At 36.1% G+C, this 15,288-nt stretch overlaps 1 protein-coding gene across 1 annotated transcript in view; it reads left to right on the top strand.

Annotated features, from left to right (window-relative positions):
• Positions 1 to 2,986, top strand: part of ADAM32 (ADAM metallopeptidase domain 32) — a 177,769-nt gene extending 174,783 nt beyond the window's left edge. The window contains exon 17 of the mRNA XM_079139876.1: positions 2,963 to 2,986. The gene's annotated coding sequence lies outside the window, so the exon portion shown is untranslated. The remainder of the gene's footprint in view (positions 1 to 2,962) is intronic.
• Positions 2,987 to 15,288: the final 12,302 nt, after the last annotated feature.

Raw genomic sequence — 15,288 nt, 5'->3', positions numbered from 1 at the left:
ATTGGTACAAATTTATGCTAATTAGGGTTTGGAAACATATCAATGCTGTTGGTCCAGATGAATGTTAATCAGGTTTTGGAAAAGTCCCAATTTTATTGGTTAGCCTACAACCCCATTCAGATCTGCCCCACTTCTGTTTTCCTGGCAGGAGGTTGAGATCAGTAGATTCTGGATGCTTGGGGATTGGGGGCTGCAGTACTGTGTGAGTGAATATCTGTGCTGAACCCAGGCCAGGCTGCCATAATGCAACAGGTTAGAATGCCGTGGCTTGCCTTGTCCCTGGTTTGCCATGCCTCTTGTCTGTGCTGGCATGGTGGGCTTACTGTGACTGAGGCCCACATTCCAGATTGCCTGGGTCCACCACTCTACCTCTCTGGGACAAGGATTTAGCTTTAGAATCAACCTAAATGCTCATGAATAGATGAATAAAGAAAATGTGGTATATATACACAATGGAGTATTATTTAGCCATACAAAGAATGAAATTCTGTACTTTGCAGCGAAATGGATGGAACTTTAGGACATGCTGAGTGAAATAAGGTAGGCACTAAAAGACATAATTCATGTTCTCTCATGTAGATCTTTAAAAAATTGATCTGAATATAGAATACAGATTAATAGTGACTGGGAGGGATGGGGGGAGGGAGGATAGAGGGAGGTTGGATAATGGGGACAAAAGCAAAGTTACATAGGATATAAATTTTGGTGTTCTGAAGCACAGTGGGGTGACTATAATTCACAATAATCTCTTATATATTTTATGAAGAACTAGAAGACAGGAACTTGAAGTCTCGAAGCATAAAGAAAAGATAGGGATATGGAAATTCTAATTGCATTTATTCAATCTGTATACACATTGTTGAAATATTACCCTGTACTCTATGAATATATACAGTTGTTACATGTGAATAGAAAGAAATTTAAAAAGAGCTTCCATTGACAAAATATGAGGCAATTTGGGCATTGCTGCAAATAATGATTGTAAGCTCGAGGGCACAGCTAGTGGCCAAATAAAATCGGACAGAAAGTGGCTGAAGCAAGCTTTATTGGAATTTGGCTCTGGGGCGAAATTCCCAGCCCCCTGTGGTACAGCTCAAGTAGGGACTCTGAGAAAATCGCACGTGGCCTTGGCTGCCTGGGGTCTTTACAGGCCAGAATGGGCGGGGGTCCTGATGAGTGACAGGTGGATGTAAGGGTCAGTGGAGTTTTCCTGCCCGTTTGATTGGTCGCTGTGACACACTGCCCTTTGCCTCAGTTGCTCCGCTCTCCCTCATATAGTCGCCCAAATTCCAACCTAGCAATGATATTAATGGATTTTAGCTCATAGAATAAAGTAAAATAAATGTGATTTTATTTTGATAAACAAGTAAAAATTTAATAAGTAAAAGTATTACATGGTATTTACAGTAAAATCATTTACTATTATTGATGACAATAACCGCATAAATGAATGGGGATATGAGTGATGATGAGTGATGAGTGATGATAAGTGATATGAGTGATGATGCAATATTGGAACAAACTGACATTAGAGGAACATCAGTTTTGTAAAGAGTTTCAGGGGAAAAGATTCATGTTCTTAGCAATGATATTTAGATTTAGACACTCCAAATCAAGAGATGTTTTATATTATTTTGAGAGGTAGCATAATATAATGCTCTAGAGCAAGACCTCTGAAACCAGGCTTTCTTGGTTTAAATCCTGGCTCCCTCGGTTAGCAGTTTGATTTTGGAAAGTTAAATATGTATGTCTCAGTTTCTCCATTTGTAAAGTGGGAATGATAATAGTTCTCTTATTCTTTTAGATGTGTCCCCCAAAGCTCATGTGTTAGGCAATGTAGCAATGTTCAGAGGTGAAAAGATGGGATCATGAGGGCTCTGACGTCATAAGTGCATTAATCTATGTCATGGATTCATAATTGGAATGCATTTAGTGGGAGGTGGTGAAAATGATAGGCGGGGGAGCTCAGCTGAAGGTAGTAGGTCCCTGGGGGCATGGCCTTGGGGACTGAATCTGTCCCTGATTTTTTTTTTTTTCTGTGTGCTATCTCACAAGACTGATGTGTTTAATGAGTAAATCCATATAAAGTGCTTGGAATAGACTCACAGGTAGTAAGCACAAGAAGTGTGTTTGCTGTCATAATTAAATCATCACATTTATCAGTAACAGAAAAAAATCACTTCCAAGTGTTATACCATATGTAAGCATCTGTATGCCCTCTTAGATTATGAAATTCTTTTACTTAAAAATCAAACAAGAGCTGGGGATTTAGCTTAGTTGGTAGAGTGCTTGCCTGCCATGTACAAGGCCCTGGGTTCAATCCTCAGCACCACAAAAAACAAACAAACAAAAACAAAACTTAAAAATCAAACAAATGTAGGTAAAACAAAAGCCTGTCCTGGTTAAAGGTAGTTTTATGCTTGTAAATGTTTAGTATTCTGTCTGGGGAAGAGAAAAGTCCTTTATGTAAGGGCAAATACCTCAAGCTGCCAACATAAAGTCACTGAATGTAGAAATGGAAAATTGAAGTGTACAAGCAGGTCTGGGAGCTGATTCTAGCTGTCTCAAGTATATCACTGGAAAGATGACATTTCAATTAGAATTGAAGTAACGTGTTTTTGAAACTGCACGCTAAATTTTTAGACAAACCTTCAAAGGTGTTATATGTTCTTAGTCACTTTATAGTTCTTTTTTGCTATTTTCTCCTCCTCCTCTTTTTCTCCTTCCCTCCCCCCTCCTGCTCCTCCTCCTCTTTCTCCTTCTTCTTTTACTTTGGTGTGTATGTTTCAGTTTTAAAGAAATCAAGTATTTATTTTGTACAATTATCTCTCTGAGTAAATCACTGTAGAGATAAAATTATGTTAGGTAAAGATGCAAAACTAAACATGATCTATCTCATAATTTCACTTTCGATGCAAAAATATTTTTAAAAAATCATCCAAATTTTAAATAACGATCCTAGGTGTGCAATTCCCAAGGTGTGTGCAATTGTTCTGATGGTTACCAGCCTCCAGATTGCCAAACACGTTCCAGAAGAGCTTTTGTGACTGCAAAAAAGGGCAAGTACTTGTCTCTTTAGATAAACTATTTAATAAAATTTAAAATTCCTTATCCTCACTAAACTATAACATTAAATTTTTATCACTTGAAGCAATACTAATAACATTTTAAAGGTAATTTGAGTTTTCTCAATGTGATCCAAATATGCCTTCTTATTCTTTCTCTTTTTTCTAATATCAAAATACAATCTAAACTGAGTATCTTTTACTGGTATCATTGTCTTTCTCCTTTAGAATATTTTTCAACTGACTTCTCCACCTGTATGATTGAGATTTCAGCTATAAACAAATAGCATTTACTGTGTCTGGTACTATTACTATGTCTATGTTATAGAAGAAATGAAATAGAAGACAAGATTCTATTCCGAATGAGTTTATAGTTTAAATGAGAACAATCTGTAAGTAGCTGCTTAAGAGTTTACAGAAGGGATGCCAGCACAAATTTCAGTTTATTCACTTTGATTTTAGTGTCTGTCATTCATGCATGCATCCACTGAGTTAGCAAATATTCATCAACTCTTAATATATGCCAGATGTTGATCTAGGCACTGGGGATGTATAGCAAGCAAAGCAAATCTTTCCCATGGTGCCGAGACACTTAAGTTTAGGACTAGATACTCAGTGCTTACAAATGTCAGAATTAGGGTTATGAATTGAAGTCTCCTAATTTTTATGCTAGCACCTTTTAGTAGCAACTGCAGTGACTCCATATGTAAAAATACTGAGATCAAAAGTCAGCAATCTACTAAATAAAAATGTGAAATACACAAATACAGTGAAATCTTTTGACAATCTCATCCTTAGAAAATCTTAATGCAAATTCAGATAAACTTGTGATTATATCATCTCATGTTATATATCATTGCATCATTTGCATAAAATTTTTCTGTAGCTTCTGTATCATGTTGAATGATCCGGAACCTTTTGGGAGTTTGGTTTCCACATTTAGAAAGAAAGAATATATACATATATAATATATATATGTATATATTTGTGGTATTTATATACATCTAATATGTATATGTCTTCAAATATTATGATTCTATAATTGTTTTTCCATGCTCCTTCAGTAACAAAAACTCAGAATATTTTAATGAATTTGTTGCAACCTGAATGTAAAATTGGACAGTTTAATTTATAATGTACTTTTTATTTTTAGGTTTAGTCATGGACAAAGCTTCTGGGAATGCTATAAAGAACTGGCTTCTAACTTTCTACGTTGTTTCACCTATTCTCATCATAGCAAGCATAATAGTTATGGTGTGGAATAGATTGAAAAAGTGGTTTGCCAAGGAAGAGGAATTCCTAAGTAACGAGTAAGTTGAATTTGTGTTCTGAAGTTAACCTTTATTAGCATTTGAGTCTAATAATACATAAGGTCATATGAGCAGCAACGATTTGCATTTTACCAGGATTTTGAGTCAATATCTCATTTAATTATGTGAAGTGTTTGTGAATTTTGCCATTTTAAAGATGCGAAGATTTGGGAGTATAGTTAAATAACTTGCCAAAGTCATTGCCTTGCTAGTTGAGAGAGGAAGAATGCAAATGTATCTTTATGTATTACTTTTCAGTATTCTAGAAGTTATCCAAGATGATCCATGTTTTAGTCAGCTTTTTTGTGGCTGCTGTGACTAAAAGAACAACCAGAAAAATTTTAGGGGAGGAAAAGTTTATTTAGGGGCTCACAGTTTTAGAGTTCTCAGTCCATAGTTAGCTGGCTCTATCCTCTGGGCTCAAGGTAAAGCTGAACATCATGGTGGAAGAGTATTGTGGAGGGAACCAGCTCACCTGATGATCAGAAAGCAGAGAAAGATTCCACTGCCAATGATACCAAACATATACCCCAAAGGCATGCCCTCAGGGACACAACTCCTCCAGCCATGCCCTACCTGCCATTGGTTACCACTCAGTTAATCCTACCAGGGGATTAATTCACTGATTGGGTTAAGACTCTCATAATCAATCAATCAATGTTTTCTATAGGAGCATCAAAAGTGTTCATTAAAAATGTAGATTTCTCATGTTTCCTTCATCCATTTTTTCCCAGTGGTGATATCTTATATTAAGATATTTCATTTTCACAGCCAGAAAATTGGTATTGGTACAATATTATTAATAAAACTAAATATCTTATTTAGATTGGTTCGTATTTACATGCACTCATTTGTGTCTGTATAGTGTTATGAAATTTTATCCTGTGATTTGCTCACCAACACCACAATTAACACCATTCCTTTTTGGAATCCTTCTTTTTAAATTCTTGGTTCAGTTTTCTTTTTTTCCCTCTGACTTTATTGAGATATGATTGGTAATAAAATTGTATTTAAGGGTATGACATTGCGATTGCATGTACATTTGTATTGTAAAATTATTACCACAATCAAGATAATTACATATCCAACACCTCATGTACTTACCCCTTTTTCTATGTTTGTGGGCAGAACACTCTCAGTAAGTTTCAAGTATACATACACTGTGATTGTTTTTAAAAATTAAAAATAGCCACATAACATGATCATAAAGATAAGAAACACCAAAAGAACAAAAACTAAAAAAGATATATACTTGCATTCCATTCCTCCACACATTTTGAATTTTTGATGTCCCAGTTTACATCTTTAGATTTTGCCTATCTCTAAAATATTAATATAGTTAACATTTTTAAAATTTTTCTTAGTTTTCATATCAAAAGTCCAACTAGTTTATTTCTCACATTTAAAATTTTATAACATTCTGAATTTGTCTGTGTTGTTACTCTTACCAGTGCATTTTATATATGTATCTGTAATGGTTAACTTAATTGTCAACTTGATTGGATTAAGAGATGCAGATGATTAAGAGACTTATGGGTATGTCACTGAGGGTGTGTCTAGGAATAATTGGAATGTGGGATAGTGAACTGAAGTGGAGACTCTCCTTAAGTGTGGGCAGCACCACCCAATACGATGGTGACTTGGATGGAATAAAAGGTGGAAGAACAAGGAAGCAGATGCAGATGCAAGCTCAACTCTTTTTGAAGGGGTTCTTGATTGCTGCTTCAGTTGTCTGAGGATATTGGACTCTCACTTCTTCACTCTTCCAAAGCAGACTCTCAGACTCTGCCAGTGATTCTCCAGAAGCAATGGTCTTGGACCAGCACTGTTGATCCTTCTTATTCTGGGGCTTCTGCCTCTTAGACTGTGCTGCTACTGGTTCTTCTAGCCTGCAGACAGCCATTGTGGACTATCCAGCTTTTGATGGTGTAAGCCAATCTAATAAATCCCCTTTTTATAATCATACTTCCTTTTGATTCTCTTACTCTAGAGAACCCTGAATAATACAGTATTCTTCTTAGTAATTTACATCTTTTTCTTTAAGTTTAAAGAACTTCTCTTAGCATTTATTTTTTTTTTCTTATTTATGATTAGTTATACATGATGGCAGAATGCATTTTAATTCATTATACATGAAAGGAGCACAACTTTTCATTTCTCTGGTTGTACACAATGCAGAGTCACACAGTTTGTGTAATCATACATGAATATAGGGTATTAAGGTACATCTCATTCCACCATCTTTCCCATTCCTGTACCCTCTTCCTCTTCCCCCACCTGCCTCTGCCCAATCTTCCCTCCATTCTTCCCTTGCCCCCTCATATCCCATTATGAATCAGCATACCCACATATCAGAGAAAAAATTTGGCCTTTGGTTTTTGTCTTCTGTTATCCATGTATCATTCAATAGCATATTAGTCTCCAGGTGTTGGAGTAGCTTCTATTTTTTTATTTTGTCATTGATTTCTAATTTCATTACATTATGATCTGATAGAATGCAGGGTAGTATCTCTGATTTTTTTGTACTTGCTAAGAGTTTCTTTGTGGCATAACATATAGCCTATTTTAGAGAAGAATTCATGTGCTACTGAGAAAAAAGTGTATTCACTTATTAATGGATGGAATAGTCTATATATGTCTATTAAGTGTAAATTATTGATTATATTATTGAGTTCTATAGTTTATTTAGTTTTTGTTTGGAGGATCTCTACAGTGGTGAGAGAGGTGTATTAAAGTCACCCAGTAGTATTTTGTTGTGGTCTATTTGGTACCTGAAATTGAGAAGGGTTTGTTTGATAAACATAGATGCTCCATTGTTTGGGCTGTAAATATTTATGATTGTGATGTCTTGTTGATTTGTGATTCCCTTAAGCAGTATGAAATGTCATTCCTTATTCCTTCAAACTTTGTGTTGAAGTACACTTTATCTGTTATGAGGATGGAAACCCCTGCTTTTTTTTATATAGTCCATGAAAGTTGTATGTTTTTTCCCATCCTTTCACCTTCAGTTTTTTAATATCTTTTCTTATGAGATGAGTCTCTTGAAGGCAGCATATCGTTTGGGTCTTTTTAAAAAAATCCAATCTTCCAGTCTGTGACTTTTGATTAATAAGTTTAGAACATTAACATTGAGAGTTTTTATTGAGATATGATTTGTATTCCCAGTCATTTTGGTTGATTTTTGGTTTTTAACTTGAATTGGTTTCTCCATTGATTGGCTTTTCCCTTAATGTAATTTCTCCCTTTGCTGACTTTCATTGTTGTTTTTCCTTTCCTCCTCATGGAATATTTTACTGAGAATGTTCTGTAATACAGGCTTTCTGTTTGTAAATTCTTTTAACTTTTGTTTATCATGAAGGCTTTTATTTCATTTCCAAATCTGAAGCTTAATTTTGCTGGATATAAGATTCTTGGTTGGCATCCATTTTCTTTCAGAGCGTGGTATATGTCATTCCAGGACCTCCTAGCTTTGAGAGTCTGGGTTGAGAAATCAACTGAGATCTGAATTGGTCTCTCCTTAATCTGATACTTTTCTCTTGCGGTCTTAATGTGCCTTGGTGTGGGTCTGTTATAATTTTGCACATTTGGTGTCCTATAAGCCTCTTGTATTTGATTTTCCATTTCATTCTTCAGGTATTGGGAAAGTTTTTGATATTATTTTATTGAGAAGAGTTTTCATTCCTTTGGTTTGTGTCTCTGGGCCTTCCTCCATCCCAATAATTCTTAAATTTGGTCTTTTCATGCTATCCCATAATTCTTGAAGTTTCTGCTCATGATTTCTTACCATCTTCACTGTGTTGTCAACTTTATTTTCAAGATCATATGTTTTGTCTTCATTGCCTGAGGTTCTGTCTTCCAAGTGATCTAGTCTGTTGGTGATACTTTCTACTGAGTTTTTAATTTGGTTTTCGTTTTTTTTTTTTTTTTTTTTTTTTTTTTTTCAGAATCAATCTCTCTATTGAAGGGATCTTTTGTTGCCTGCGTTTGCTCTCTTACATCATCCTTTACTTTGCAGATCATTTTAATTATGTTCATTCTGAATTTCTTCTCTGACATTCTACTGTGCTATCAACAGATTCTAATATTATAGCATCTTGATTTGTTTGGGGGCACTTTCTTCCCTTGTTTTTTCATGTTGTTTGTATATTTTTCCCTCTAGCAGTGCAGATTTGAGTTATTACAGTTTCTACCCTATAGACTTATAGTGTCCTTGCAGGTTTCCAATACCTCACATTTAAGGGATAGATCAGTATTAACTGCACCCACTGCAAACAATCTGCAGACTTAAACCAAACAACCACTATTAAGACGTTTACAGTTTTATCACAATAAACAGAAATGATGTGTTCAGTTATTATCTACAATATAAACAGTAGGTTTGCAATAGTCTCTATGGTTTTTAATGGTGGACAAAGAAAGAAGTGGGAGTCTAGGATATGATGTTTATGAGGTAGGAGGTATTATAGGAAGAGTGAACGAAGAATCAATAAAAGTTGGCTTTTAGCAGGAGAGAAGAGAGTAAGGGAGTCTCAGATGTAATCAGGCCTGCAGGGACCTTGGTGATGGACCTCCAGGACCGGGCTGCTGTCTCTCTGGATGCAGCCATGTCCCCAGCTGGTGGTGGTGGTGGCAGCATCGAACCAGTAGGTACTTTGATTTTGGGCTTCCAGGCCCTGGCCAATGTCCCATGATGGAAGCTGCCCCAACTAAAAAGATGGTGGGGGTGGTAGCGAAGGTAACCTAAGATGGCGGTGGAGGTGTCCCAGTCTGGAAGTGACTGCTTTCAGAGATGCAGCTGTTAGGGTGGTCCATGTGGTGGCGTTAGGCATCCTGTTTGAATATGTGTCGCTGTGGCAGATGTTTTTATGACGGGCAGTTGCCTCCAGGCCCTGTCCTTTGCCCTAGGGTGGAGGCTATCACATGTTGGGGGGCTAAGGCAGCGACTGCAGTGTTTCAAGGTGGACGCAGGCCTGGGGGGGGGGCCACACGTTGGTGGATGGGGAGTGTGGGTGGTCCTTGCTCTGTGTGGTGGTCGGGAGGTGGGTCCTTGCTCTGCTGTAGCATTTCTTTATGGATAGGTTTGATGGAGATAGATTTTCAAAGGTTTGTTTAGGAATGTCTTTACCTCCCCTTCATTTATAAAGGGTAGTTTTGATAGGTTCAGTTTTAACCCTCTGGTTCTGTGAAATCTCATTCCATTTTCTACTGGCTTGTGTAGTTTCTGCTGAGAAGTCTGCTACCAGGTGAGTTGGGATACCCTAATGTGTTGTGTCCTTTCTCTTGCTGCCTTTGGAATCTTTCATTCATCTTTAACCATTGGAAGCTTGATCATAGTGTGCCGTGGGGTAGGTCTGGTTGGGTTAAATCAAACTGGTGACCTTTGACCTTCCTGTATCTTGATATATATTATCTTCTACGTTTGAGTTTTCTCTTATTATTTCTTCAAGTACCTCTGGGCTGAATATTTAAACATTTGTTCTTAATGCGGTCCCAAAGTCCCTGTAACTAACTTTATTCTTCTTTCTTATTTTTTCTCTTCCAACTATATATTTTTAAAAGGACTGTTTTTGAGCTCTCTAATTCTTCTGTTTGTTCTACTCTGATATCAATGCTTCTATCATATTTTAAATTTTGCTTAGTTTATATTTTGAGCTCAGGACTTTCTGTTTGATTTTTAAAATTGCTTCTGTCTTTTGTCAGTTTCTCCATTAGAGTAATTGGATTGTCTCCCTGTGTTATATTTAAACTCGCTGAGTTTCCTTAAAATAACCCTTTTTTGTTGGTGTGCATTGTCATTTGTACATTAAATCTTTAGATATTTATGTCAGTTTTTTGTAATGTGGCTTTGTTATCTCACTTCCCCCAAATTCTAAGCAGGTGACTTATTTTGGGTCTGCAGATGGTTCTACTATTTCAGCACTAGATGGCACCATGAATCCAAATTTGCTGTGATTCCGCTATTGTTGCTGTTTCATTGCTAGAGGGTGTCCCAAGTTCAGGTGTGTCCCAAATGCACAGTTGATGTGTTTAGTACATCTGGATGAATAACTAAAAAGGACATCTCAGTAAATTTGAGAGTGTCTGTATCTCTTTGAGGCGGTCATTTTCTTTGGATGTATGCACAGAGTGGGATTACTGGAAGACATAGTATTTCTACTTTTCATCTTCTGATGAACCTATGGTTTTCCATAGCAGTGGCATCAATTTACATACATTCTCATGAATAGCCCACAACTGTCCCATTTTCTCTGTTCTTGCCAATAAGTGTTCTCTCTCTCTCTCTCTCTTTCTCTCTCTCTCTGAGATTTTTTTCTCTCTCCTCTCTCTGATAATAGTCATCCTAAAAGATGTGAGGTGGTATCTCATCAAGCTTTCATTTTCATTTCCAAAATTTTTATTGTTACCTTTTCATACCTGTTGGCCTCTATATATCTTCTTTAGGGAAGAGTTTATTCAAATACTTTGCCACGTTTTTAATTAGGTTACTTATTTATTTTTGCTGTTACTACTGAGTTGCATGAGTTCCTTATATATTTTGATATCAACCCCCTTTCCATATGTTGCATTTTCATTTGTTGATTGTTGTTTTCTGTGTAGAATTTTTTAAGTTCTACTTTATTTTTACCTTATTGCCAGGCTTTTGGTGTTGTACTCCCCCCCCCAAAAAAAATATTGTGAAATCAAATATAGAAGGGCTTTTCCTCTATGTTTTCTTCTAGGAGTCTTATGGTTTTAGCTCTTATGGTTAAATCTTCAATTCATTTTGAATTGATTTTTGTGTATGCTGTAAGAAAAGTGTTCAGTTTTATTCTTTTGTCTGTGGTTACCTAGATTTTTAACACTACTTATTGAAGGGAACTGTTATATTTCCCACTGTGTATCTTGGCTCCATTGTCTAAGATTAGTTGACTGTGCATCGGTCAGTTTATTTCTGTACTCTCTATTTTGTTCCATGGATGGATCTGTACATCTATTTTTATAATACATTCTACTAAAACTTGAATCAGGAAGAGTTTTTCTAACTTCAGATTACATTAGTAATTCAGTCCCTGTGGTTCCATATGAATTTTAGAATTGTTTTTTCTAAAACTGTGAAAAATGTTACTAGGATTTTGATTGGGATTGCACAGAATATATGGGTAGCTTTTGGTACTGTGGTCATTTTAACAATATTGATTCTTCTACTCCATGAATACAGACTGCCTTATGATTTATTTGTCTTCAATTTCTTTCACCAATCATTTATAATTTTTCAATGTAAAGTATTTTATTTTTATTCATGTTTTAAATGGGATTGTTTTCTTTTTTTAAAAATTTTTTATTTATTTTAATTAAAAACCATAAATTTACATAGGGCAATCTTGTTTGATTCATTCAGTTATTTTTTTCCCTTCCCCCCCCACCCCTCCGACCCCTCTTTTCCCTCTATACAGTCCTTCCTTCCTCCATTCTTACCACCCTCCTTATTCCTAACCCTAAACCTAACCCTAACCCTAATGCTAACCCCTCCTACCCCGCCTTATATGTCCTCATCCGCTTATCAGCGAGATCATTCGTCCTTTAGTTTTTTGAAATTGGCTTATCTCACTTAGCATGATATCCTCCAATTTCATCCATTTGCCTGCAAATGCCATAATTTTATCATTCTCCATGGCGGAGTAATATTCCATTGTATATATTTGTCACAGTTTCTTTATCCACTCATCAACTGAAGGGCATCTAGGTTGGTTCTACAATCTGGCTATAGTGAATTGAGCAGCTATGAACATTGATGTGGCTGTATCTCTGTAGTATGCTGATTTTAAGTCCTTTGGGTATAGGCCAAGGAGTGGGATAGCTGGGTCAAATGGTGGTTCCATTCCAAGCTTTCTGAGGAATCTCCATACTGCTTTCCAGAGTGGCTGCACGAATTTGCAGCCCCACCAGCAATGTATGAGTGTACCTTTTTCCCCACATCCTCGCCAACACCTATTGTTGCTTCTGTTCTTGATAATCGCCATTCTAATTGGGGTGAGATGAAATCTTAGGGTAGTTTTGATTTGCATTTCTCTTATTACTAGAGATGTTGAACATTTTTTCATATATCTGTTGATTGCTTGTACATCTTCTGTGAAGTGTCTGTTCATTTCCTTAGCCCATTTGTTGATTGGATTGTTTGTATTCTTGGTGTAGAGTTTTTTGAGTTCTTTATAGATTCTGGAAATTAGTTCTCTATCTGAAGTATGAGAGGCAAAGATATTCTCCCACTCTGTAGGCTCTCTGTTCACATTACTGATAGTTTCCTTTGCTGAGAGAAAGCTTTTTAGTTTGAATCTATCCCAGTGGTTGATTCTAGCTTTTATTTCTTGTGCTATGGGAGTCCTGTTAAGGAAGTCTGATCCTAAGCCAACAAGTTGAAGGTTTGGACCTACTTTTTCTTCTATAAGATGCAGGGTCTCGGGTCTGATTCTGAGGTCCTTGATCCATTTTGAGTTGAGTTTTGTGCAGGGTGAGAGATAGGGGTTTAGTTTCATTCTGTTGCATATGGATTTCCAGTTTTCCCAGCACCATTTGTTGAAAAGGCTATCTTTATTCCATTGCATATTTTTGGCACCTTTGTCTAGTATGAGAAAATTGTATTTGTTTGGGTTTGTGTCCATGTCCTCTATTCTGTACCATTGATCTACCTGTCTATTTTGGTGCCAATACCATGCTGTTTTTGTTACTATTGCTTTGTAATAGAGTTGAAGATCTGGTATTGCGATACCCCCTGCTTCGCTCTTTCTACTGAGAATTGCTTTAGCTATTCTGGGTTTCTTATTCTTCCAGATGAATTTCATAATTGCTTGCTCTATTTCTGTAAGGTACACCATTGGGATTTTAATTGGAATTGCATTGAATTTGTATAGCACTTTTGGTAGTATGGCCATTTTGACAATATTAATTCTGCCTATCCAAGAACTCAGAGATCTTTCCATCTTCTGAGATTTTCTTTAATTTCTTTCTTTAGTGTTCTGTAGTTCTCATTGTAGAGGTCTTTCACCTCTTTTGTGAGATCGATTCCCAAGTATTTTATTTTTTTTTGAGGCTATTGTGAATGGGGTAGTTTTCCTAATTTCTCTTTCTGAAGATTCATCACTTATGTATAAAAATGCGTTGGATTTATGAGCATTGATCTTGTAACCTGCTACTTTACTGAATTCACTTATGAGTTCTAAGAGTTTTCTGGTGGAATTTCCAGGTTCCTCTAAATATATAATCATGTCATCAGCGAACAGGGATAGTTTGAGTTCTTTTTTTCCAATTCGTATCCCTTTAATTTCTTTGGTTGGTCTAATTGCTCTGGCTAGAGTCTCAAGAACGTTATTGAATAGAAGTGGTGAAAGAGGGCATCCCTGCCTTGTTCCAGTTTTTAGGGGGAATGCTTTCAGTTTTTCACCATTTAGAATGATATTGGCCACGGGCTTAGCATAGATGGCCTTTACAATGTTAAGGAATGTTCCCACTACCCCAATTTTCTCTAGTGTTTTGAGCATGAAGGGATGCTGTATTTTATCAAATGCTTTTTCTGCATCTATTGAAATAGTCATGTGATTCTTAACTTTTAGTCTGTTGATATGTGAATGACATTTATTGATTTCCAGATGTTGAACCAACCTTGCATCCCTGGGATAAAACCCACTTGATCATGGTGCACTATCTTTTTAATATATTTTTGTATGCAATTTGCTAAAATTTTGTTGAGAATTTTTGTGTCGATGTTCATTAAGGATATTGGTCTGAAATTCTTTCCTTGATGTGTCTCTGTCTGGATTAGGTATCAGGGTAATATTGGCTTCATAGAATGAGTTTGGGAGGGTTCCCTCCTCTTCTATTTTATGGAATACTTTGAGAAGTATTGGAATGAGTTCTTCTTTAAAGGTTTTGTAGAACTTGGCTGAGAACCCATCTGGTCCCGGACTTTTCTTTGTTGGTAGGCTTTTGATGACCTCTTCTATGTCATTGCTTGAAATTGATTAATTTAAGTTGTGTATGTCCTCCTTGTTCAGTTTAGGTAATTCATATGTCTCTAGAAACTTGTTGATGTCTTCAAGGTTTTCTGTTTTGTTGGAGTATAGATTTTCAAAATAGCTTCTAATTATGTTTTGTATTTCACTCATGTCTGTTGTGATATTTCCTTGTTCATTCCGAATTTTAGTAATTTGAGTTTTCTCCCTCTTTCTCTTTGTTAGTGTGGCTAAGGGTTTATCAATTTTGTTTATTTTTTCAAAGAACCAACTATTTATTTTGTTAATTTTTCCGATTGTTTCTTTCGTTTCAATTTCTTTGATTTCGGCTCTGATTTTAACTATTTCCTGTCTTCTACAACTTTTGGTGTTGGTCTGCTCTTCTTTTCCTAGGGCTTTGAGCTGTAGTGTTAAGTTGTTCATTTGTTCATTTCTACTTCTTTTGTTGAATGCGCCCCATGAAATAAATCTTCCTCTAACTACTGCTTTCATAGTGTCCCAGAGATTTTGATATGATGTGTTTTTGTTCTCGTTTACTTCTAAAAATTTTTTTATTTCCCTCCTGATGTCTTCTGTTATCCATTCATCATATAATAGTGTATTATTTAATCTCCAGGTATTGGAGAAGTTTCTGTTTTTTATTCTGTCATGTATTTCTAATTTTAATCCATTATGATCTGATAGAGTACAAGGTAGTATCTCTATCTTCTTGTATTTGCTAACAGTAGCTTTGTGGCATAAAACATGGTCTATTTTAGAGAAGGATCCATGTGCTGCTGAGAAGAAAGTGTATTCGTTCTTTGTTGGATGGTATATTCTATGTAAGTCATTTAAGTCTAAATTGTTGATTGTGTTATTGAGATCTATGGTTTCTTTATTCAATTTTAGTTTGGGCGATCTATCCAGCAGTGAGAGAGGTGTGTTAAA

Source organism: Sciurus vulgaris, assembly GCF_902686455.1.
Source record: "Sciurus vulgaris genome assembly, chromosome: 5".
In the NCBI taxonomy this organism is placed as follows: Eukaryota; Metazoa; Chordata; class Mammalia; order Rodentia; family Sciuridae; genus Sciurus; species Sciurus vulgaris.
The sequence above is the reverse complement of the archived record's forward strand: the minus strand, read 5'-3'. Positions and strand labels throughout refer to the sequence as shown.